This window comes from Phaethon aethereus (assembly GCF_964289735.1).
Source record: "Phaethon aethereus genome assembly, chromosome: 16".
NCBI classification, from domain to species: domain Eukaryota; kingdom Metazoa; phylum Chordata; class Aves; order Phaethontiformes; family Phaethontidae; genus Phaethon; species Phaethon aethereus.
In genome coordinates, this window is record NC_138592.1 from 18,485,352 (window position 1) to 18,509,853 (window position 24,502).

Consider the following 24,502-nt stretch of genomic DNA (forward strand, 5'->3'; position numbering starts at 1 on the left):
TACCGAACTAGAGGAAATAACTTAGCAGATAAAGAGGCCCAGGAAGCAGCCTTGAGGACTAAAGTTGCCAAAATTAATGTAATGCAAACAAAGGAGGACACAAAGCAAAGAAGAACGAGAGGAAAGAGAGAAGAAGTTTACCCCAGAAGAACAAACAAAATTGGAGAAAGTAGGAGCTAAATTAGAACAAGGAAAATGGACATTGCCTGATGGGCGAGAAATGTTGCCAAAAGCCTACACCAGGCGAATATTAGAATGTTTGCGTGTGCAAACACATTGGGGTACAAAAGTGTTAAGTGATCATTTTCTTAAACAATTTGGTTGTATTGGAATTTTTGAAATAGCAAAGCAAATTGCACAAGGTTGCTTAACTTGTCAAAAGGTAAATAAGACAGTGTTTCGACAAGCAGCCACGGGAGGGAGAAAAACAGCTTACAGACCTTTTGAGAAAGCGCAAGTCGATTTCACTGAATTGCCTAAGGTAGGGAGGATAAAATATTTATATTTTATAATAGTAGATCATTTAACACAGTGGGTAGAAGCTTACCCTGTAGCATGAGCTACGGCACAGATGGTGGTAAAAATTTTATTGGAACATTTGATACCTAGATATGGGATAATCCAGTACATTGATTCTGACCAGGGCACACATTTTACTTCTAAAATAATAAAACTATTATGTCAATCATTAGGTATTCAGTGGGAATACCACACTCCATGGCACCCACAAAGCTCGGGGAAGGTAGAAAGAACGAATCAAACAATAAAACAACAATTGGCTAAATTAATGATTGAGACACAAATGCCCTGGACGAAATGTTTACCACTGGCACTTCTAAACACAAGAACGAAACCATACAGTGAGACTGGATTATCGCCATATGAAATGTTATATGGCATGCCTTATTTTCAAGGAATGCCTCTGGGGAACAATGTAATTGAGGACCATTGGAAAAAGATTAAAAGAATTAAGAGAGATTGGGATGGTGGCCCAAACACCACCTTTAGGATTTGCAATTCATCAGTTAGAACCAGGAGATAAAATTCTGATAAAAACATGGAAAGAAGGAAACCTGTCTCCCCTCTGGGAAGGACCTTTCCTTGTTTTATTAACTACAGAAACAGCTGTGAGAACTGCTGAAAAAGGATGGACACATGTGTCACGAGTGAAAGGTCCAGTGAAGGAGTGGAAAGTCACATCTGACTAAATTGCTGTGGGAATTTTATTGTGGCTACTCCTGTAATAGAAACAGGAGTGAAACATGAAATTCCCACAGTTGCTAAAAATCTATTTGTAAATCTTGCTGAAAACATTGTTAAGTCATTGAATATAACTAATTGTTACGTTTGTGGTGGAACAAATCAAGGTCAACGATGGCCATGGGAAGCTATGGAGAGCAATATAAGAAATCCTCAAGTTTGGAAAACAATGGGAAAGGGTAATAGGAAACAACAATGGGTACTCCAAACAAGTATAATTGGAAGGAGTTGTTGGCAAAAGAAGAACAGGAAAAAGGAGCTGGAACTAGAATTTGTCCTTTGTGTAGAAGGTGGTGTTTATTTGTAAGATTAGTGTTGCAGGCTAACTGGCAGTTTTCTGTAGCCATAAAGCCTTGCAAATAAAGAGGATTGCCAGGCTCGGGCAAGTGCTCAGGTCTGGACAAACCACTGATCTATCAAAGCTCTGGCCTTCACAAGCAGTGCTCAATTAATTTGAGTACTAAGAAAGCACCCCCTTAAAGGAAAGAAGAGGGCAAGACCGGAGGGGAACTGGTGTTGCGGCTTAAAAAGGGTCTGCCAAGGGCTGCAACCCCTTCGGGCTGTGACCACCGATCACTATGGCCCTGACCGGACCTCTTCTAGTTCTACTTGGGGTGAGTTCCTTGACTCTGACTACGGCAAATAACTGTAGTCAATATTGGAACAAGTCCAGCTGGGGTTTACCCCAGAAAAATGGAAAAACTGAGGACCTTTTCTAATTGTACAGCCCATACCTGTAATCAACAAAAAACCCTATTTTTTTTCCTGTTAACCATAAATTAGGGAGAGCGACTAGGAGTCCAGCTGTATAACGAATGGCCTCCTGAGAGATAAACTTGGAATGGAATCAATCTAGGAGGATTTTGGGGAGATTTTATGGGTGGTGATTGGCTTACTAAAATCGGGATGGTTGTATTGGAGATATGTGGGGGATTGTTACTAGATTAATCTACTTGGTTGTTATACAAGGAATGCAGGTATCTGCAGTACTCAATTGGAAATGAAAACACGAATCAAGACTATAAAGAAGAAGATGGGGGACTGTGAAATATGTGCATCTGATTCGTGTGATGAAGTGTAATCTTTTGTACTTCTATGGATTTCTCCTGCACCATAAAAAGGGGTATTTTACAGGAGAAAGTTAAGCTACTTTGCTGGTATATCAGCTCAAACCAGTTTGACCACTGACCGCATAGTATCGTGTAAAGAGAAACTTGTAAAGTGCATGCATAAAGTTTGGGGTCATCCTGGGGGCACACCGAGGAAGATTCGAGAAGACTGTAGAAGGAGAAGAGGGCATGCGCCGAAGAAGACATGCCTGTTCATTAATATGTATTAGAAGACACGCCTATTCATGAATATGTATTGGCAGACAGGATATAAACCAAGAACAGGAACTGTACCACGTGCGTCTTGGTGGAGCGGAGACTCCCGGCGCACCCAGCGCTGTTTGCTTGCCTCTATTCGCTTAATAAATTGTAAATTTAAATTGGAATCCTGTTAGGGACTAAATCATGTATCACAAGTGCAATGGGCCAGAAACCTAATTCCGTGCAGTTCCCCGAGTGGAGGCTGCTCTGCCCGTGGCATGGCAATGGTCTAACAACGGTCTACCAAAGCCAGTGCAGCAGCAGCAGCAGCAGCAGCAGCGGCAGCCCGCGGGCGGCCCAGCTCCAGCCCTGCCTTCTGAAGGCCAAAGCTGGGAAAAAGAGGTAGGAGGAGGAAGAAGGGGCAGCACTTGGTCGAGGCGCTCCGCTCGAAGCAGGGTCGGCGGGAGCGGGTGGCCCACGCGCCTGTCCAGATGGCCCTCCAGGCAGGCCCCGGGGCAGCCAGGCAGCAGCCAGTGTTAGCAACACGGATTTGGTTGCATTATCGTTTCGTGTAGTACATGCACGGGTAGCAGAAATGGGGCAGCAGAAGTACACACTAGCTAAAGCCCCTGGTATTGTCGGCAGTAACGGTGTGCCTCTCAGCTGGGAGCCTGCGAAGGACCCCGTGTTACACCCTGCGTTCCTTATAATACAATTTTAAGACCTCTCACACATTCATGTTTACAATTTACATAACCTATTGGCTTTGGCCGTGACATCACTTGGTACCATTCTCACCATACCCACCTTTGAGTATTGGTTGACACGACCCCCCGCCTCCCCGCAAGTCCACTTAATGCTTATTTATTAGCTGAGCTGGCATTGTTTTGTGTTAAGGGGGAAGCCGCTGGCCGAGCATTCACACACCAATCAAGGAGTGGCAGACACACCACCCGAGACTTTACTGCTAGGAGCAGGACCCCTTTGCAGCGGGCGACTCCAGTGAGCCGACGGGTGCCCCTTTCGACTCCTCACACACACACACGCACACGCTCACTCTCGGGCGCTTCCTCCTCCCTCAGGCTCGACCCTAGGTTCCCCGAAGCAGAATCTCCGACACGACGTACGCCAGACGAATTTATTAAGGGGTACAGCGGTGAAGAACAGCTCGAGCTGGGTGCCTCCGGAGAGGGACCTCGACCAAAAGAATCTCTGGGCCGTAAATCTAAGTTCCCCTCCCGTCGCGAGACGGTTCGGTCCAATGGTAGTATTTGGGTCTGGGGTCTCCTTGTTCCTCCTTGGATCCTTTCACTGTCTCCAGGCGGGCCATTCTTTTTCTTTTCTCGAGGAGGCAGCGTCAGCTGATGGATGTGGCTGTCTTCTCTACCTAATTTACACCGGCTTCGGGGCCTTCCCTCATGTAACTAAGTCAGAGTTCACTCGAAGTTCATCGGTACCTAGGTGAAGGTTCACCGCGTGCGGCCTAAGGCTTTTTACTATTGTTATACCATGGCTTCCGTTTGAACTAGGAAGTGACTCCTATAAGCGTTTGTGTCTACTTTGCTGCTTTCAGGCACTTTGGTCTGGCTTCTTCTAACAGCAGACCAGACCTTCTTCTAACCCTCTTGTACAGGCGAGGTCGCTGTTGGTCAAGCTGTCGCTCGCATGTCTTTGAAGCCATCTTTACACTGTAGCTTTTTCTTAAGTAACGTTCCCTCCTTTCGTTTTGTGCACGGCTGCACACTTTACATCGGAGCAGAAGAGTATTTGTACCCACAAACGTGAGCAAGACAGCTTGGGCATACTTGAGCAAACCAGCAGACCGTGATCTCTACACGAAGTAAAACTCCTACTATCGTTAATACCAAACTGATAGCGTGCTTCAATATTGGGGTAAGAGAAGGAAGTCGATGTGGCAGCCAGTTCCACCATTCCGTTCCTTTTGGGTCCGGCCTCATGCTCTGTACTTAAGCTTCTAAGTTTTTTAACTGGGCTTTGATTGCTTTGTTGCTACCTGTGAGACTGAATCGACAGAGTCCTTCAAATCTTCACACCCGTGGTTGGCCCTAAGTAACAAGTAACCTATAGCTGCTCTGTTTTGTAGGCTTGCTTCCCTGTTTGAACGTTGTTCCTCTTGTAGTAATGCAGTCAATGTGGAGGTGGCATTCAGCGTTTTTGCTAGCGTACAGGCCGCCTTCGTCAGTCGGAGGTTGGCACCTAGTGCTAGTGCGGGGACTCCCACTAATGACAGGCTTAGTGCTACTGCTTCCGCTTTGTCGGAAATCCGGAAACGGATTTACGTTTTGAGTCACAATCCGGTGGCAGAGCCTGAGATGGGCTCCTTCTGCTGCGTTTTGTGTTCTATTTGGCGGAGGTATTTCTTTTTAGTGGGGAGGCTGTGAGTCTTCCAAGTGTGCACGGGCCTCCGGCTGCGTTCTTGGCTCTATCATTATAGGCCTGCAGTCTGAATCTTTCAAGGCAGTCTTTGGTGATAATAGCCACCAGCTCAAAGCTGGAGTCGGGTGTTGTAGGTGGAATTCCTCCGATGGTGTTGAACAGCAGCAAAAGGAGGGTCATGACCGGGAGTTCGGTGCGGCTTTCACCTGAGAGTGGTGGATCCCTGCGTCTTTGGCGGCAACTTTAAGAGCAGAGTAGGTACATAACAAGACTTGCACAGCACCCTCGCACTTGGCTTGTGATGCACCTTTAGTCTTATAGACCTTTACCGTATCTCTTAACATAATCTCCCGGGTCCCTACGGATGCAAAGGGTTTCCTAAAGGTAAAGCTTGTATAATCACAGCTTCGTACCGTTTCTTTTTAAAACAGTCTTGTAGGTATCAGACGTATTGGGTAACGGCTTCGTCCCTTGCCAAAAGGCTTGTGTGTGTGCTGGAGCAAAGGCTCCTGGAATTCAAGCTGGTCTTCCCAAGAAAATCTCCAAAGGACTTCCCTGATGACCTGCGTTTGGGCATCGCCGTAATTCCCACAGTGCTTAATGGTAAAGCTTCTGTCCATTTTAAGTGAGTTTCTCTAGACATTTTTGCCAGCTCACAATCTTTAGAGTACAGTTCATTCTCTCTCGCCGTCCCGAGGATTGGGAGTGGTAAGGCGTGTGCAGTCTTTGTCGAATTCCTAAACTTTATACCGGTTCTCTAATATTCCAGCTGTGAAATGGGATCCTTTATCGGAGTCTGTTTCTTCAGGCACTCCAACTCGGGGTACGGTATGCAACGCGACGATGCAACAACGCGGTGGCGCGGCAACGTGGTGATGCAACAATGCGGTGGCGCGGCAACGTGGTGATGCAAGCATGTGCGACTGCTATAAATAGCCGCTCGCTGGGAGGCCGGCTGTGGTGGCTGCAGCTGGGTGCCTCTGGAGCGAGAGGTGCCAGCGCAGGGTCACAGCTCCAGGAGAGCTCTTGGAAGGGGCCATGGAGTGCCGTCTCACTGCTGGCGTCCGAAACCTGGACGCATGGCTGAGCGCAGTGGGGAAGAGGAGGGAGGTGAGCAACGGGCTGATGGAGGGGGCTCGGCCCGGGAGCATGGGACATGCAGGGCTGCTCTGGGACCTCGGGACGTGCCCGGGGAGCAGGGAAGGACGCAAAGGTGGTCAGGCCGGGGAGAGTTTGCAGGGAGTCCTGCGTCTCTGCCCAGCCTGGCTTATGGCTAAGCAGGTGGCAGGGGTTGCTGCGAAAGGACGCAGACGGTGGTTGAGGAAGGGAGTTGTGGGGACAGGAGCGAGGAAGCAAAGAGCAGCTTTTGACTGGGCCACTCTTGGCACTCCCCTTGGTTGGAGTCTTCCAGGAGCCTTTCTAGCAACCGCCGTGCAGGAGCCTTGTGGCGGATAGTGCCTGAGTGCCCATGAGTGTCTCCCTCTTTCTAGATCCTTGGGAACAGGAAACAGCCACTGGCAGAAGGAGGTACTGGGCTGCTGGACCTACCACTTGGGGTCAAGATCCCTCTGCTGCCCGGCTCCAAGCCTGTCTTCTGCAGGACAAAGCTGGGGGAAAAGGTAAAGGAAGTAGAAAGGGGTAGAAAAGCTGTCCTCTTTTACGGGGTCCGCGTCATTCAACGAAGTCCTTGTGGCCACCTGCTCTACAGTGGGCGCTGCAGCCCTTCAATCGGGCAGCGCTGGGGAGTAGAGGGAAGCTCCAGACTCCCGGGTGCGCAGACACTAGCTTCCCGTTCAGGGCCCGCAGCACCTGGTTCACCGCCCTGAGGTCCAGGGGGGCTACAGTGCCCTTTGCTCTAAGCAAAATGGCACCCGCTTGACTCTGAGAAGTGCCCGCAAGCCTTGGCTCCTGGCCGCAGGAGACCCGAAACCTCCGTGTGCCAGGTGGCCTACAGAGGAACCAGATTTTTTCAAGCTTGACTGCTAGGGACTCATCTGGGCAGGGGTCTGGTGGGGAGGAAGAAGAAAGCAATCCGAGGTGGAGGAACCCATTCGCTCATCAACTGCTCCTCATTTTAGTCTCCAAAATGTGCCGGCAAAGAAGTACCCAGCAGCATACAGCCTGCGCTGGCAGAAGACCAGGAGCTTAAAGACGTGACTGAGCAAAGCCCGACTCTTGCTATTTATCTGCAATGACTGCCAGGGCAAGTGAGGACCAACAAGACAATTCCCGCCTAGCACCTTCCTTGGAGGATAGAGAGTGTAAAGATATATTTCGCTTTTTGGCGTGCGAGAGTGAGAAGAAGCAGAGTGCCTGTCTGCAAGGCCAGGAAAGAGCAGAGCCCCACTCTTGCTGTTTATCTGCAATGAATGCCAGGGCAAAAGAGGACCAGGAAAACAAATCCTGCCTAGCCCCTTCCTTAGAGGACAGATAGTGCAATGTCTTAATTTAGCAGTTTGGCGCTCACGAGGGAGAGGAACTGCATTGGCTGTTTGCAAGGCTAGGAAAGAGCAGAGCCCCAGTCTTGCTGTTTATCTGCAATGACTGCCAGGGCAAGTGAGGACCAGCAAGACAATTCCTGCCTAGCACCTTCCTTGGTGGAGAGAGAGTGCAACGTTCCAATTTAGCAGTTTGGCGCTCACGAGGGAGAGGATCTGCATTGGCTGTTTGCAAGGCTAGGAAAGAGCAGAGCCCCAGTGTTGCTGTTATCTGCAGTGACTGCCAGGGCAAGTGAGGACCAGCAAGAGAATTCCTGCCTAGCACCTTCCTTGGAGGAGAGAGAGTGCAATGTTTCATTTTGCTTTTTGGAGTGCGAAAGTGAGAAAAAGCAGAGTGCCTGTTTGCAAGGCTAGGGAAGAGCAGAGCCCCTGTCTTGCTGTTTATCTGCAATGATTGCCAGGGCAAGTGAGGACCAGGAAGACAATTCCTGCCTAGCGCCTTCCTTAGAGGAGAGAGAGTGCAACGTTTCATTTTGCTTTTTGGCGCTCACGAGGGAGACGAAGTGCATTGGCTGTTTGCAAGGCTAGGAAAGAGCAGAGCCCCAGTCTTGCTGTTTATCTGCAATGACTGCCAGGCCAAGTGAGGACCAGCAAGACAATTCCTGCCTAGCACCTTCCTTGGAGGAGAGAGAGTGCAACGTTTCATTCTGCATTTTGGAGTGCGAGAGTGAGAAAAAGCACAGTGCCTGTTTGCAAGGCTAGGAAAGAGCAGAGCCCCAGTCTTGCTGTTTATCTGCAATGACTGCCAGGGCAAGTGAGGACCAGCAAGACAATTCCTGCCTAGCATCTTCCTTGGAGGAGAGAGAGTGCAACGTTTCATTTTGCTTTTTGGAGTGTGAGAGTGAGAAAAAGCAGAGTGCCTGTTTGCAAGGCTAGGAAAGAGCAGAGCCCCGGTCTTGCTGTTTATCTGCAATGACTGCCAGGGCAAGTGAGGACCAGCAAGACAATTCCTGCCTAGCACCTTCCTTGGAGGAGAGAGAGTGCAACGTTTCATTTTGCTTTTTGGAGTGCGAGAATGAGAAAAAGCACAGTGCCTGTTTGCAAGGCTAGGAAAGAGCAGAGTCCCAGTCTTGCTGTTTCTCTGCAATGACTGCCAGGGCAAGTGAGGACCAGCAAAACAATTCCTGCCTAGCACCTTCCCTGGTGGAGAGAGAGTGTAACGTTTCATTTTAGAATTTTGGCACTCCGAGGGAGACAAACTTCTTTGGCTGTTTGCAAGGCTAGGAAAGAGCAGAGCCCCAGTCTTGCTGTTTATCTGCAATGACTGCCAGGGGAAGTGAGGACCAACAAAACAATTCCTGCCTAGCACCTTCCTTGGAGGAGAGAGAGTGCAACGTTTCATTTTAGCATTTTGGTGCTCACGAGGGAGACGAACTGCATTGGCTGTTTGCAAGGCTAGGAAAGAGCAGAGCCCCAGTCTTGCTGTTTCTCTGCAATGACTGCCAGGCCAAGTGAGGACCAGCAAGAGAATTCCTGCCTAGGCCCTTCCTTGGAGGAGAGAGAATGCAACGTTTCATTTTGGTTTTTGGAGTGCGAGATTGAGAAAAAGCACAGTGCCTGTTTGCAAGGCTAGGAAAGAGCAGAGCCCCAGTCTTGCTGTTTAGCTGCAATGACTGCCAGGGAAAGTGAGGACCAGCAAGACAATTCCTGCCTAGCACCTTCCTTGGAGAAGAGAGAGTGCAACGTTTCATTTTAGCATTTTGGTTCTCACGAGGGAGACGAACTGCATTGGTTGTTTGCAAGGCTAGGAAAGAGCAGAGCCCCAGTCTTGCTGTTCCTCTGCAATGACTGCCAGGCCAAGTGAGGACCAGCAAGACAATTCCTGCCTAGCACCTTCCTTGGAGGAGAGAGAGTGCAACGTTTCATTTTGCTTTTTGGAGTGCGAGATTGAGAAAAAGCAGAGTGCCTGTTTGCAAGGCTAGGAAAGAGCAGAGCCCCAGGCTTGCTGTTTCTCTGCAATGACTGCCAGGGCAAGTGAGGACCAGCAAGAGAATTCCTGCCTAGCACCTTCCTTGGAGGAGAGAGAGTGTAACGTTTCATTTTAGCATTTTGGCACTCCGAGGGAGACAAAATTCTTTGGCTTTTTGCAAGGTTAAGGAAAGAGCAGAGCCCCAGTCTTGCTGTTTATCTGCAATGACTGCCAGGGTAAGTGAGGACCAGGAAGACAATTCCTGCCTAGCACTTTCCTTGGAGGAGAGAGAGTGCAACGTTTCATTTTGCATTTTGGAGTGCGAGAGTGAGCAAAAGCACAGTTCCTCTTTGCAAGGCTAGGAAAGAGCAGAGCCCCAGTCTTGCTGTTTATCTGCAATGACTGCCAGGGCAAGTGAGGACCAGCAAGACAATTCCTGCCTTGCACCTTCCTTGGAGGAGAGAGAGTGCAACGTTTCATTTTGCTTTTTGGAGTGCGAGAGTGAGAAAAAGCAGAGTGCCTGTTTGCAAGGCTAGGAAAGAGCAGAGCCCCTGTCTTGCTGTTTATCTGCAATGACTGCCAGGCCAAGTGAGGACCAGGAAGACAATTCCTGCCTAGCACCTTCCTTGGAGGAGAGAGAGTGCAACGTTTCATTTTGCTTTTTGGCGCTCACGAGGGAGACGATGTTCTTTGGCTGTTTGCAAGGCTAGGAAAGAGCAGAGCCCCAGTCTTGCTGTTTATATGCAATGACTGCCAGGCCAAGTGAGGACCAGGAAGACAATTCCTGCCTAGCACCTTCCTTGGAGGAGAGAGAGTGCATCGTTTCATTTTAGCATTTTGGTGCTCACGAGGGAGACGAACTGCATTGGCTGTTTGCAAGGCTAGGAAAGTGCAGAGCCCCAGTCTTGCTGTTTATCTGCAATGACTGCCAGGCCAAGTGAGGACCAGCAAGACAATTCCTGCCTAGCACCTTCCTTGGAGGAGAGAGAGTGCAACGTTTCATTTTGCTTTTTGGAGTGCGAGATTGAGAAAAAGCAGAGTGCCTGTTTGCAGAGCTAGGAAAGAGCAGAGCCCCAGTCTTGCTGTTTATCTGCAATGACTGCCAGGGCAAGTGAGGACCAGCAAGACAATTCCTGCCTAGCACCTTCCTTGGAGAAGAGAGAGTGCAACGTTTCATTTTAGCATTTTGGTTCTCACGAGGGAGACGAACTGCATTGGTTGTTTGCAAGGCTAGGAAAGAGCAGAGCCCCAGTCTTGCTGTTCCTCTGCAATGACTGCCAGGGCAAGTGAGGACCAGCAAGACAATTCCTGCCTAGCACCTTCCTTGGAGGAGAGAGAGTGCAACATTTAATTTTGCTTTTTGGAGTGCGAGATTGAGAAAAAGCAGAGTGCCTGTTTGCAAGGCTAGGAAAGAGCAGAGCCCCAGTCTTGCTGTTTCTCTGCAATGACTGCCAGGGCAAGTGAGGACCAGCAAGACAATTCCTGCCTAGCACCTTCCTTGGAGGAGAGAGAGTGCAACGTTTGATTTTGCTTTTTGGCGCTCACGAGGGATACAAATTTCTTTGGCTGTTTGCAAGGCTAGGAAAGAGCAGAGCCCCAGTCTTGCTGTTTATCTGCAATGACTGCCAGGCCAAGTGAGGACCAGCAAGACAATTCCTGCCTAGCACCTTCCTTGGAGGAGAGAGAGTGCAACGTTTCATTTTGCTTTTTGGAGTGCGAGATTGAGAAAAAGCAGAGTGCCTGTTTGCAAGGCTAGGAAAGAGCAGAGCCCCAGTCTTGCTGTTTATCTGAAATGACTGCCAGGGCAAGTGAGGACCAGCAAGACAATTCCTGCCTAGCACCTTCCTTGGAGGAGAGAGAGTGCAACGTTTCATTCTGCATTTTGGAGTTCGAGAGTGAGAAAAAGCACAGTGCCTGTTTGCAAGGCTAGGAAAGAGCAGAGCCCCAGTCTTGCTGTTTCTCTGCAATGACTGCCAGGCCAAGTGAGGACCAGCAAGAGAATTCCTGCCTAGGCCCTTCCTTGGAGGAGAGAGAGTGCAACGTTTCATTTTAGCATTTTGGTGCTCACGAGGGAGACGAACTGCATTGGCTGTTTGCAAGGCTAGGAAAGAGCAGAGCCCCAGTCTTGCGGTTTCTCTGCAATGACTGCCAGGCCAAGATGAGGACCAGCAAGACAATTCCTGCCTAGGCCCTTCCTTGGAGGAGAGAGAGTGCAACGTTTCATTTTAGCTTTTTGGCACTCCGAGGGAGACAAACTTATTTGGCTTTTTGCAAGGTTAGGAAAGAGCAGAGCCCCAGTCTTGCTGTTTATCTGCAATGACTGCCAGGCCAACTGAGGACCAGCAAGACAATTCCTGCCTAGCACCTTCCTTGGAGGAGAGAGAGTGCAACGTTTCATTCTGCATTTTGGAGTGCGAGAGTGAGAAAAAGCACAGTGCCTGTTTGCAAGGCTAGGAAAGAGCAGAGCCCCAGTCTTGCTGTTTATCTGCAATGACTGCCAGGCCAAGTGAGGACCAGGAAGACAATTCCTGCCTACCACCTTCCTTGGAGGAGAGAGAGTGCAACGTTTCATTTTGCTTTTTGGCGCTCACGAGGGAGACGAAGTTCTTTGGCTGTTTGCAAGGCTAGGAAAGAGCAGAGCCCCAGTCTTGCTGTTTCTCTGCAATGACTGCCAGGCCAAGTGAGGACCAGCAAGACAATTCCTGCCTAGCACCTTCCTTGGAGGAGAGAGAGTGCATCGTTTCATTTTAGCATTTTGGTGCTCACGAGGGAGACGAACTGCATTGGCTGTTTGCAAGGCTAGGAAAGAGCAGAGCCCCAGTCTTGCTGTTTCTCTGCAATGACTGCCAGGGCAAGTGAGGACCAGCAAGACAATTCCTGCCTAGCACCTTCCTTGGAGGAGAGAGAGTGCAACGTTTCATTTTGCTTTTTGGAGTGCGAGAGTGAGAAAAAGCACAGTGCCTGTTTGCAAGGCTAGGAAAGAGCAGAGCCCCAGTCTTGCTGTTTATCTGCAATGACAGCCAGGGCAAAAGAGGACCAGCAAGACAATTCCTGCCTAGCCCCTTCCTTGGAGGAGAGAGAGTGCAACGTTTCATTCTGCATTTTGGAGTTCGAGAGTGAGAAAAAGCACAGTGCCTGTTTGCAAGGCTAGGAAACAGCAGAGCCCCAGTCTTGCTGTTTTTCTGCAATGACTGCCAGGCCAAGTGAGGACCAGCAAGAGAATTCCTGCCTAGGCCCTTCCTTGGAGGAGAGAGAGTGTAACTTTTCATTTTAGCATTTTGGCACTCCGAGGGAGACAAACTTATTTGGCTTTTTGCAAGGTTAGGAAAGAGCAGAGCCCCAGTCTTGCTGTTTATCTGCAATGACTGCCAGGCCAACTGAGGACCAGCAAGACAATTCCTGCCTAGCACCTTCCTTGGAGGAGAGAGAGTGCAACGTTTCATTTTGCTTTTTGGAGTGCGAGATTGGGAAAAAGCAGAGTGCCTGTTTGCAAGGCTAGGAAAGAGCAGAGCTCCTGTCTTGCTGTTTATCTGCAATGACTGCCAGGCCAACTGAGGACCAGGAAGACAATTCCTGCCTAGCGCCTTCCTTGGAGGAGAGAGAGTGCAACGTTTCATTCTGCATTTTGGAGTGCGAGAGTGAGAAAAAGCACAGTGCCTGTTTGCAAGGCTAGGAAAGTGCAGAGCCCCAGTCTTGCTGTTTATCTGCAATGACTGCCAGGCCAAGTGAGGACCAGCAAGACAAATCCTGCCTAGCGCCTTCCTTGGAGGAGAGAGAGTGCAACGTTTCATTTTAGCAGTTTGGCGCTCACGAGGGAGACAAAGTGCTTTGGCTGTTCGCAAGGCTAGGAAAGAGCAGAGCCCCAGTCTTGCTGTTTATCTGCAATGACTGCCATGGCAAGTGAGGACCAGCAAGACAATTCCTGCCTAGCACCTTCCTTGGAGGAGAGAGAGTGCAACGTTTCATTTTGCTTTTTGGAGTGCGAGAGTGAGAAAAAGCAGAGTGCCTGTTTGCAAGGCTAGGAAAGAGCAGAGCCCCAGTCTTGCTGTTTATCTGCAATGACTGCCAGGGCAAGTGAGGACCAACAAGACAATTCCTGCCTAGCACCTTCCTTGCAGGAGAGAGAGTGCAACGTTTGATTTTGCTTTTTGGCGCTCACGAGGGATACAAATTTCTTTGGCTGTTTGCAAGGCTAGGAAAGAGCAGAGCCCCAGTCTTGCTGTTTATCTGAAATGACTGCCAGGGCAAGTGAGGACCAGCAAGACAATTCCTGCCTAGCACCTTCCTTGGAGGAGAGAGAGTGCAACGTTTCATTTTGCTTTTTGGAGTGCGAGAGTGAGAAAAAGCACAGTGCCTGTTTGCAAGGCTAGGAAAGAGCAGAGCCCCAGTCTTGCTGTTTATCTGCAATGACTGCCAGGGCAAGTGAGGACCAGCAAGACAATTCCTGCCTAGCACCTTCCTTGGAGGAGAGAGAGTGCAACGTTTCATTCTGCATTTTGGAGTGCGAGAGTGAGAAAAAGCACAGTGCCTGTTTGCAAGGCTAGGAAAGAGCAGAGCCCCAGTCTTGCTGTTTATCTGCAATGACTGCCAGGCCAAGTGAGGACCAGGAAGACAATTCCTGCCTAGCGCCTTCCTTGGAGGAGAGAGAGTGCAACGTTTCATTTTGCTTTTTGGCGCTCACGAGGGAGACGAAGTTCTTTGGCTGTTTGCAAGGCTAGGAAAGTGCAGAGCCCCAGTCTTGCTGTTTATCTGCAATGACTGCCAGGGCAAGTGAGGACCAGCAAGACAATTCCTGCCTAGCGCCTTCCTTGGAGGAGAGAGAGTGCATCGTTTCATTTTAGCATTTTGGTGCTCACGAGGGAGACGAACTGCATTGGCTGTTTGCAAGGCTAGGAAAGAGCAGAGCCCCAGTCTTGCTGTTTATCTGCAATGACTGCCAGGGCAAGTGAGGACCAGCAAGACAATTCCTGCCTAGCACCTTCCTTGGAGGAGAGAGAGTGCAACGTTTCATTTTAGCATTTTGGTGCTCACGAGGGAGACGAACTGCATTGGCTGTTTGCAAGGCTAGGAAAGAGCAGAGCCCCAGTCTTGCTGTTTATCTGCAATGACTGCCAGGGCAAGTGAGGACCAGCAAGACAATTCCTGCCTAGCCCCTTCCTTGGAGGAGAGAGAGTGCAACGTTTCATTCTGCATTTTGGAGTTCGAGAGTGAGAAAAAGCACAGTGCCTGTTTGCAAGGCTAGGAAAGAGCAGAGCCCCAGTCTTGCTGTTTCTCTGCAATGACTGCCAGGCCAAGTGAGGACCAGCAAGAGAATTCCTGCCTAGGCCCTTCCTTGGAGGAGAGAGAGTGCAACGTTTCATTTTAGCATTTTGGTGCTCACGAGGGAGACGAACTGCATTGGCTGTTTGCAAGGCTAGGAAAGAGCAGAGCGCCAGTCTTGCTGTTTATCTGCAATGACTGCCAGAGCAAGTGAGGACCAGCAAGACAATTCCTGCCTAGCCCCTTCCTTGGAGGAGAGAGAGTGCAACGTTTCATTCTGCATTTTGGAGTTCGAGAGTGAGAAAAAGCACAGTGCCTGTTTGCAAGGCTAGGAAAGAGCAGAGCCCCAGTCTTGCTGTTTCTCTGCAATGACTGCCAGGCCAAGTGAGGACCAGCAAGAGAATTCCTGCCTAGGCCCTTCCTTGGAGGAGAGAGAGTGTAACGTTTCATTTTAGCATTTTGGCACTCCGAGGGAGACAAACTTATTTGGCTTTTTGCAAGGTTAGGAAAGAGCAGAGCCCCAGTCTTGCTGTTTATCTGTAATGACTGCCAGGCCAACTGAGGACCAGCAAGACAATTCCTGCCTAGCACCTTCCTTGGAGGAGAGAGAGTGCAACGTTTCATTCTGCATTTTGGAGTGCGAGAGTGAGAAAAAGCACAGTGCCTGTTTGCAAGGCTAGGAAAGAGCAGAGCCCCAGTCTTGCTGTTTATCTGCAATGACTGCCAGGCCAAGTGAGGACCAGGAAGACAATTCCTGCCTACCACCTTCCTTGGAGGAGAGAGAGTGCAACGTTTCATTTTGCTTTTTGGCGCTCACGAGGGAGACGAAGTTCTTTGGCTGTTTGCAAGGCTAGGAAAGAGCAGAGCCCCAGTCTTGCTGTTTCTCTGCAATGACTGCCAGGGCAAGTGAGGACCAACAAGACAATTCCTGCCTAGCACCTTCCTTGCAGGAGAGAGAGTGCAACGTTTGATTTTGCTTTTTGGCGCTCACGAGGGATACAAATTTCTTTGGCTGTTTGCAAGGCTAGGAAAGAGCAGAGCCCCAGTCTTGCTGTTTATCTGCAATGACTGCCAGGCCAAGTGAGGACCAGCAAGACAATTCCTGCCTAGCACCTTCCTTGGAGGAGAGAGAGTGCAACGTTTGATTTTGCTTTTTGGCGCTCACGAGGGATACAAATTTCTTTGGCTGTTTGCAAGGCTAGGAAAGAGCAGAGCCCCAGTCTTGCTGTTTATCTGCAATGACTGCCAGGCCAAGTGAGGACCAGCAAGACAATTCCTGCCTAGCACCTTCCTTGGAGGAGAGAGAGTGCAACGTTTCATTTTGCTTTTTGGAGTGCGAGAGTGAGAAAAAGCACAGTGCCTGTTTGCAAGGCTAGGAAAGAGCAGAGCCCCAGTCTTGCTGTTTATCTGCAATGACTGCCAGGCCAACTGAGGACCAGGAAGACAATTCCTGCCTAGCGCCTTCCTTGGAGGAGAGAGAGTGCAACGTTTCATTCTGCATTTTGGAGTGCGAGAGTGAGAAAAAGCACAGTGCCTGTTTGCAAGGCTAGGAAAGTGCAGAGCCCCAGTCTTGCTGTTTATCTGCAATGACTGCCAGGCCAAGTGAGGACCAGCAAGACAATTCCTGCCTAGCACCTTCCTTGGAGGAGAGAGAGTGCAACGTTTCATTTTGCTTTTTGGAGTGCGAGAGTGAGAAAAAGCAGAGTGCCTGTTTGCAAGGCTAGGAAAGAGCAGAGCCCCAGTCTTGCTGTTTATCTGCAATGACTGCCAGGGCAAGTGAGGACCAACAAGACAATTCCTGCCTAGCACCTTCCTTGCAGGAGAGAGAGTGCAACGTTTGATTTTGCTTTTTGGCGCTCACGAGGGATACAAATTTCTTTGGCTGTTTGCAAGGCTAGGAAAGAGCAGAGCCCCAGTCTTGCTGTTTATCTGCAATGACTGCCAGGCCAAGTGAGGACCAGCAAGACAATTCCTGCCTAGCACCTTCCTTGGAGGAGAGAGAGTGCAACGTTTGATTTTGCTTTTTGGCGCTCACGAGGGATACAAATTTCTTTGGCTGTTTGCAAGGCTAGGAAAGAGCAGAGCCCCAGTCTTGCTGTTTATCTGCAATGACTGCCAGGCCAAGTGAGGACCAGCAAGACAATTCCTGCCTAGCACCTTCCTTGGAGGAGAGAGAGTGCAACGTTTCATTTTGCTTTTTGGAGTGCGAGATTGAGAAAAAGCAGAGTGCCTGTTTGCAAGGCTAGGAAAGAGCAGAGCCCCAGTCTTGCTGTTTATCTGAAATGACTGCCAGGGCAAGTGAGGACCAGCAAGACAATTCCTGCCTAGCACCTTCCTTGGAGGAGAGAGAGTGCAACGTTTCATTTTGCTTTTTGGAGTGCGAGAGTGAGAAAAAGCACAGTGCCTGTTTGCAAGGCTAGGAAAGAGCAGAGCCCCAGTCTTGCTGTTTATCTGCAATGACTGCCAGGGCAAGTGAGGACCAGCAAGACAATTCCTGCCTAGCACCTTCCTTGGAGGAGAGAGAGTGCAACGTTTCATTCTGCATTTTGGAGTGCGAGAGTGAGAAAAAGCACAGTGCCTGTTTGCAAGGCTAGGAAAGAGCAGAGCCCCAGTCTTGCTGTTTATCTGCAATGACTGCCAGGCCAAGTGAGGACCAGGAAGACAATTCCTGCCTAGCGCCTTCCTTGGAGGAGAGAGAGTGCAACGTTTCATTTTGCTTTTTGGCGCTCACGAGGGAGACGAAGTTCTTTGGCTGTTTGCAAGGCTAGGAAAGTGCAGAGCCCCAGTCTTGCTGTTTATCTGCAATGACTGCCAGGGCAAGTGAGGACCAGCAAGACAATTCCTGCCTAGCGCCTTCCTTGGAGGAGAGAGAGTGCATCGTTTCATTTTAGCATTTTGGTGCTCACGAGGGAGACGAACTGCATTGGCTGTTTGCAAGGCTAGGAAAGAGCAGAGCCCCAGTCTTGCTGTTTATCTGCAATGACTGCCAGGGCAAGTGAGGACCAGCAAGACAATTCCTGCCTAGCACCTTCCTTGGAGGAGAGAGAGTGCAACGTTTCATTTTAGCATTTTGGTGCTCACGAGGGAGACGAACTGCATTGGCTGTTTGCAAGGCTAGGAAAGAGCAGAGCCCCAGTCTTGCTGTTTATCTGCAATGACTGCCAGGGCAAGTGAGGACCAGCAAGACAATTCCTGCCTAGCCCCTTCCTTGGAGGAGAGAGAGTGCAACGTTTCATTCTGCATTTTGGAGTTCGAGAGTGAGAAAAAGCACAGTGCCTGTTTGCAAGGCTAGGAAAGAGCAGAGCCCCAGTCTTGCTGTTTCTCTGCAATGACTGCCAGGCCAAGTGAGGACCAGCAAGAGAATTCCTGCCTAGGCCCTTCCTTGGAGGAGAGAGAGTGCAACGTTTCATTTTAGCATTTTGGTGCTCACGAGGGAGACGAACTGCATTGGCTGTTTGCAAGGCTAGGAAAGAGCAGAGCGCCAGTCTTGCTGTTTATCTGCAATGACTGCCAGAGCAAGTGAGGACCAGCAAGACAATTCCTGCCTAGCCCCTTCCTTGGAGGAGAGAGAGTGCAACGTTTCATTCTGCATTTTGGAGTTCGAGAGTGAGAAAAAGCACAGTGCCTGTTTGCAAGGCTAGGAAAGAGCAGAGCCCCAGTCTTGCTGTTTCTCTGCAATGACTGCCAGGCCAAGTGAGGACCAGCAAGAGAATTCCTGCCTAGGCCCTTCCTTGGAGGAGAGAGAGTGTAACGTTTCATTTTAGCATTTTGGCACTCCGAGGGAGACAAACTTATTTGGCTTTTTGCAAGGTTAGGAAAGAGCAGAGCCCCAGTCTTGCTGTTTATCTGCAATGACTGCCAGGCCAACTGAGGACCAGCAAGACAATTCCTGCCTAGCACCTTCCTTGGAGGAGAGAGAGTGCAACGTTTCATTCTGCATTTTGGAGTGCGAGAGTGAGAAAAAGCACAGTGCCTGTTTGCAAGGCTAGGAAAGAGCAGAGCCCCAGTCTTGCTGTTTATCTGCAATGACTGCCAGGCCAAGTGAGGACCAGGAAGACAATTCCTGCCTCCCACCTTCCTTGGAGGAGAGAGAGTGCAACGTTTCATTTTGCTTTTTGGCGCTCACGAGGGAGACGAAGTTCTTTGGCTGTTTGCAAGGCTAGGAAAGAGCAGAGCCCCAGTCTTGCTGTTTCTCTGCAATGACTGCCAGGGCAAGTGAGGACCAACAAGACAATTCCTGCCTAGCACCTTCCTTGCAGGAGAGAGAGTGCAACGTTTGATTTTGCTTTTTGGCGCTCACGAGGGATACAAATTTCTTTGGCTGTTTGCAAGGCTAGGAAAGAGCAGAGCCCCAGTCTTGCTGTTTATCTGCAATGACTGCCAGGCCAAGTGAGGACCAGCAAGACAATTCCTGCCTAGCACCTTCCTTGGAGGAGAGAGAGTGCAACGTTTGATTTTGCTTTTTGGCGCTCACGAGGGATACAAATTTCTTTGGCTGTTTGCAAGGCTAGGAAAGAGCAGAGCCCCAGTCTTGCTGTTTATCTGCAATGACTGCCAGGCCAAGTGAGGACCAGCAAGACAATTCCTGCCTAGCACCTTCCTTGGAGGAGAGAGAGTGCAACGTTTCATTTTGCTTTTTGGAGTGCGAGAGTGAGAAAAAGCACAGTGCCTGTTTGCAAGGCTAGGAAAGAGCAGAGCCCCAGTCTTGCTGTTTATCTGCAATGACTGCCAGGGCAAGTGAGGACCAGCAAGACAATTCCTGCCTAGCACCTTCCTTGGAGGAGAGAGAGTGCAACGTTTCATTCTGCATTTTGGAGTGCGAGAGTGAGAAAAAGCACAGTGCCTGTTTGCAAGGCTAGGAAAGAGCAGGGCCCCAGTCTTGCTGTTTATCTGCAATGACTGCCAGGGCAAGTGAGGACCAGGAAGACAATTCCTGCCTAGCGCCTTCCTTGGAGGAGAGAGAGTGCAACGTTTCATTTTGCTTTTTGGCGCTCACGAGGGAGACGAAGTTCTTTGGCTGTTTGCAAGGCTAGGAAAGTGCAGAGCCCCAGTCTTGCTGTTTATCTGCAATGACTGCCAGGGCAAGTGAGGACCAGCAAGACAATTCCTGCCTAGCGCCTTCCTTGGAGGAGAGAGAGTGCATCGTTTCATTTTAGCATTTTGGTGCTCACGAGGGAGACGAACTGCATTGGCTGTTTGCAAGGCTAGGAAAGAGCAGAGCCCCAGTCTTGCTGTTTATCTGCAATGACTGCCAGGGCAAGTGAGGACCAGCAAGACAATTCCTGCCTAGCACCTTCCTTGGAGGAGAGAGAGTGCAACGTTTCATTTTAGCATTTTGGTGCTCACGAGGGAGACGAACTGCATTGGCTGTCTGCAAGGCTAGGAAAGAGCAGAGCCCCAGTCTTGCTGTTTATCTGAAATGACTGCCAGGGCAAGTGAGGACCAGCAAGACAATTCCTGCCTAGCACCTTCCTTGGAGGAGAGAGAGTGCAACGTTTCATTTTGCTTTTTGGAGTGCGAGAGTGAGAAAAAGCACAGTGCCTGTTTGCAAGGCTAGGAAAGAGCAGAGCCCCAGTCTTGCTGTTTATCTGCAATGACTGCCAGGGCAAGTGAGGACCAGCAAGACAATTCCTGCCTAGCACCTTCCTTGGAGGAGAGAGAGTGCAACGTTTCATTCTGCATTTTGGAGTGCGAGAGTGAGAAAAAGCACAGTGCCTGTTTGCAAGGCTAGGAAAGAGCAGAGCCCCAGTCTTGCTGTTTATCTGCAATGACTGCCAGGGCAAGTGAGGACCAGGAAGACAATTCCTGCCTAGCGCCTTCCTTGGAGGAGAGAGAGTGCAACGTTTCATTTTGCTTTTTGGCGCTCACGAGGGAGACGAAGTTCTTTGGCTGTTTGCAAGGCTAGGAAAGTGCAGAGCCCCAGTCTTGCTGTTTATCTGCAATGACTGCCAGGGCAAGTGAGGACCAGCAAGACAATTCCTGCCTAGCCCCTTCCTTGGAGGAGAGAGAGTGCAACGTTTCATTCTGCATTTTGGAGTTCGAGAGTGAGAAAAAGCACAGTGCCTGTTTGCAAGGCTAGGAAAGAGCAGAGCCCCAGTCTTGCTGTTTCTCTGCAATGACTGCCAGGCCAAGTGAGGACCAGCAAGAGAATTCCTGCCTAGGCCCTTCCTTGGAGGAGAGAGAGTGCAACGTTTCATTTTAGCATTTTGGTGCTCACGAGGGAGACGAACTGCATTGGCTGTTTGCAAGGCTAGGAAAGAGCAGAGCCCCAGTCTTGCTGTTTATCTGCAATGACTGCCAGAGCAAGTGAGGACCAGCAAGACAATTCCTGCCTAGCCCCTTCCTTGGAGGAGAGAGAGTGCAACGTTTCATTCTGCATTTTGGAGTTCGAGAGTGAGAAAAAGCAGAGTGCCTGTTTGCAAGGCTAGGAAAGAGCAGAGCCCCAGTCTTGCTGTTTCTCTGCAATGACTGCCAGGCCAAGTGAGGACCAGCAAGACAATTCCTGCCTAGGCCCTTCCTTGGAGGAGAGAGAGTGTAACGTTTCATTTTAGCATTTTGGCACTCCGAGGGAGACAAACTTATTTGGCTTTTTGCAAGGTTAGGAAAGAGCAGAGCCCCAGTCTTGCTGTTTATCTGCAATGACTGCCAGGCCAACTGAGGACCAGCAAGACAATTCCTGCCTAGCACCTTCCTTGGAGGAGAGAGAGTGCAACGTTTCATTCTGCATTTTGGAGAGCGAGAGTGAGAAAAAGCACAGTGCCTGTTTGCAAGGCTAGGAAAGAGCAGAGCCCCAGTCTTGCTGTTTATCTGCAATGACTGCCAGGCCAAGTGAGGACCAGGAAGACAATTCCTGCCTACCACCTTCCTTGGAGGAGAGAGAGTGCAACGTTTCATTTTGCTTTTTGGCGCTCACGAGGGAGACGAAGTTCTTTGGCTGTTTGCAAGGCTAGGAAAGAGCAGAGCCCCAGTCTTGCTGTTTACCTGCAATGACTGCCAGGGCAAGTGAGGACCAGCAAGACAATTCCTGCCTAGCACCTTCCTTGGAGGAGAGAGAGTGCATCGTTTCATTTTAGCATTTTGGTGCTCACGAGGGAGACGAACTGCATTGGCTGTTTGCAAGGCTAGGAAAGAGCAGAGCCCCAGTCTTGCTGTTTCTCTGCAATGACTGCCAGGGCAAGTGAGGACCAGCAAGACAATTCCTGCCTAGCACCTTCCTTGGAGGAGAGAGAGTGCAACGTTTCATTTTGCTTTTTGGAGTGCGAGAGTGAGAAAAAGCACAGTGCCTGTTTGCAAGACTAGGAAAGAGCAGAGCCCCAGTCTTGCTGTTTATCTGCAATGACAGCCAGGGCAAAAGAGGACCAGCAAGACAATTCCTGCCTAGCCCCTTCCTTGGCGGAGAGAGAGTGCAACTTTTCATTCTGCATTTTGGAGTTCGAGAGTGAGAAAAAGCACAGTGCCTGTTTGCAAGGCTAGGAAAGAGCAGACCCCAGTCTTGCTGTTTATCTGCAATGACTGCCAGGCCAAGTGAGGACCAGCAAGACAATTCCTGCCTAGCACCTTCCTTGGAGGAGAGAGAGTGCAACGTTTCATTTTGCATTTTGGAGTGCGAGAGTGAGAAAAAGCACAGTGCCTGTTTGCAAGGCTAGGAAAGAGCAGAGCCCCAGTCTTGCTGTTTATCTGCAATGACTGCCAGGGCAAGTGAGGACCAGCAAGACAATTCCTGCCTAGACCCTTCCTTGGAGGAGAGAGAGTGCAACGTTTCATTTTAGCATTTTGGTGCTCACGAGGGAGACGAACTGCATTGGCTGTTTGCAAGGCTAGGAAAGAGCAGGGCCCTAGTCTTGCTGTTTATCTGCAATGACTGCCAGGGCAAGTGAGGACCAGCAAGACAATTCCTGCCTAGGCCCTTCCTTGGAGGAGAGAGAGTGCAATGTTTCATTCTGCATTTTGGAGTTCGAGAGTGAGAAAAAGCACAGTGCCTGTTTGCAAGGCTAGGAAAGAGTAGAGCCCCAGTCTTGCTGTTTATCTACAATGACTGCCAGGCCAAGTGAGGACCAGCAAGACAATTCCTGCCTAGCACCTTCCTTGGAGGAGAGAGAGTGCAAAGTTTCATTCTGCATTTTGGAGTTCGAGAGTGAGAAAAAGCACAGTGCCTGTTTGCAAGGCTAGGAAAGAGCAGAGCCCCAGTCTTGCTGTTTTTCTGCAATGACTGCCAGGCCAAGTGAGGACCAGCAAGAGAATTCCTGCCTAGGCCCTTCCTTGGAGGAGAGAGAGTGTAACGTTTCATTTTAGCATTTTGGCACTCCGAGGGAGACAAACTTATTTGGCTTTTTGCAAGGTTAGGAAAGAGCAGAGCCCCAGTCTTGCTGTTTATCTGCAATGACTGCCAGGCCAAGTGAGGACCAGCAAGACAATTCCTGCCTAGCACCTTCCTTGGAGGAGAGAGAGTGCAACGTTTCATTTTGCTTTTTGGAGTGCGAGATTGGGAAAAAGCAGAGTGCCTGTTTGCAAGGCTAGGAAAGAGCAGAGCCCCTGTCTTGCTGTTTATCTGCAATGACTGCCAGGCCAACTGAGGACCAGGAAGACAATTCCTGCCTAGCGCCTTCCTTGGAGGAGAGAGAGTGCAACGTTTCATTCTGCATTTTGGAGTGCGAGAGTGAGAAAAAGCACAGTGCCTGTTTGCAAGGCTAGGAAAGTGCAGAGCCCCAGTCTTGCTGTTTATCTGCAATGACTGCCAGGCCAAGTGAGGACCAGGAAGACAAATCCTGCCTAGCGCCTTCCTTGGAGGAGAGAGAGTGCAACGTTTCATTTTAGCAGTTTGGCGCTCACGAGGGAGACAAAGTGCTTTGGCTGTTCGCAAGGCTAGGAAAGAGCAGAGCCCCAGTCTTGCTGTTTTTCTGCAATGACTGCCAGGCCAAGTGAGGACCAGCAAGAGAATTCCTGCCTAGGCCCTTCCTTGGAGGAGAGAGAGTGTAACGTTTCATTTTAGCATTTTGGCACTCCGAGGGAGACAAACTTATTTGGCTTTTTGCAAGGTTAGGAAAGAGCAGAGCCCCAGTCTTGCTGTTTATCTGCAATGACTGCCAGGCCAACTGAGGACCAGCAAGACAATTCCTGCCTAGCACCTTCATGGAGGAGAGAGAGTGCAACGTTTCATTTTGCTTTTTGGAGTGCGAGATTGGGAAAAAGCAGAGTGCCTGTTTGCAAGGCTAGGAAAGAGCAGAGCCCCTGTCTTGCTGTTTATCTGCAATGACTGCCAGGCCAATTGAGGACCAGGAAGACAATTCCTGCCTAGCGCCTTCCTTGGAGGAGAGAGAGTGCAACGTTTCATTCTGCATTTTGGAGTGCGAGAGTGAGAAAAAGCACAGTGCCTGTTTGCAAGGCTAGGAAAGTGCAGAGCCCCAGTCTTGCTGTTTATCTGCAATGACTGCCAGGCCAAGTGAGGACCAGGAAGACAATTCCTGCCTAGCGCCTTCCTTGGAGGAGAGAGAGTGCAACGTTTCATTTTAGCAGTTTGGCGCTCACGAGGGAGACAAAGTGCTTTGGCTGTTCGCAAGGCTAGGAAAGAGCAGAGCCCCAGTCTTGCTGTTTACCTGCAATGACTGCCAGGGCAAGTGAGGACCAGCAAGACAATTCCTGCCTAGCACCTTCCTTGGCGGAGAGAGAGTGCAACGTTTCATTCTGCATTTTGGAGTTCGAGAGTGAGAAAAAGCAGAGTGCCTGTTTGCAAGGCTAGGAAAGAGCAGAGCCCCAGTCTTGCTGTTTATGTGCAATGACTGCCAGGGCAAGTGAGGACCAGCAAGACAATTCCTGCCTAGCACCTTCCTTGGAGGAGAGAGAGTGTAACGTTTCATTTTAGCATTTTGGCA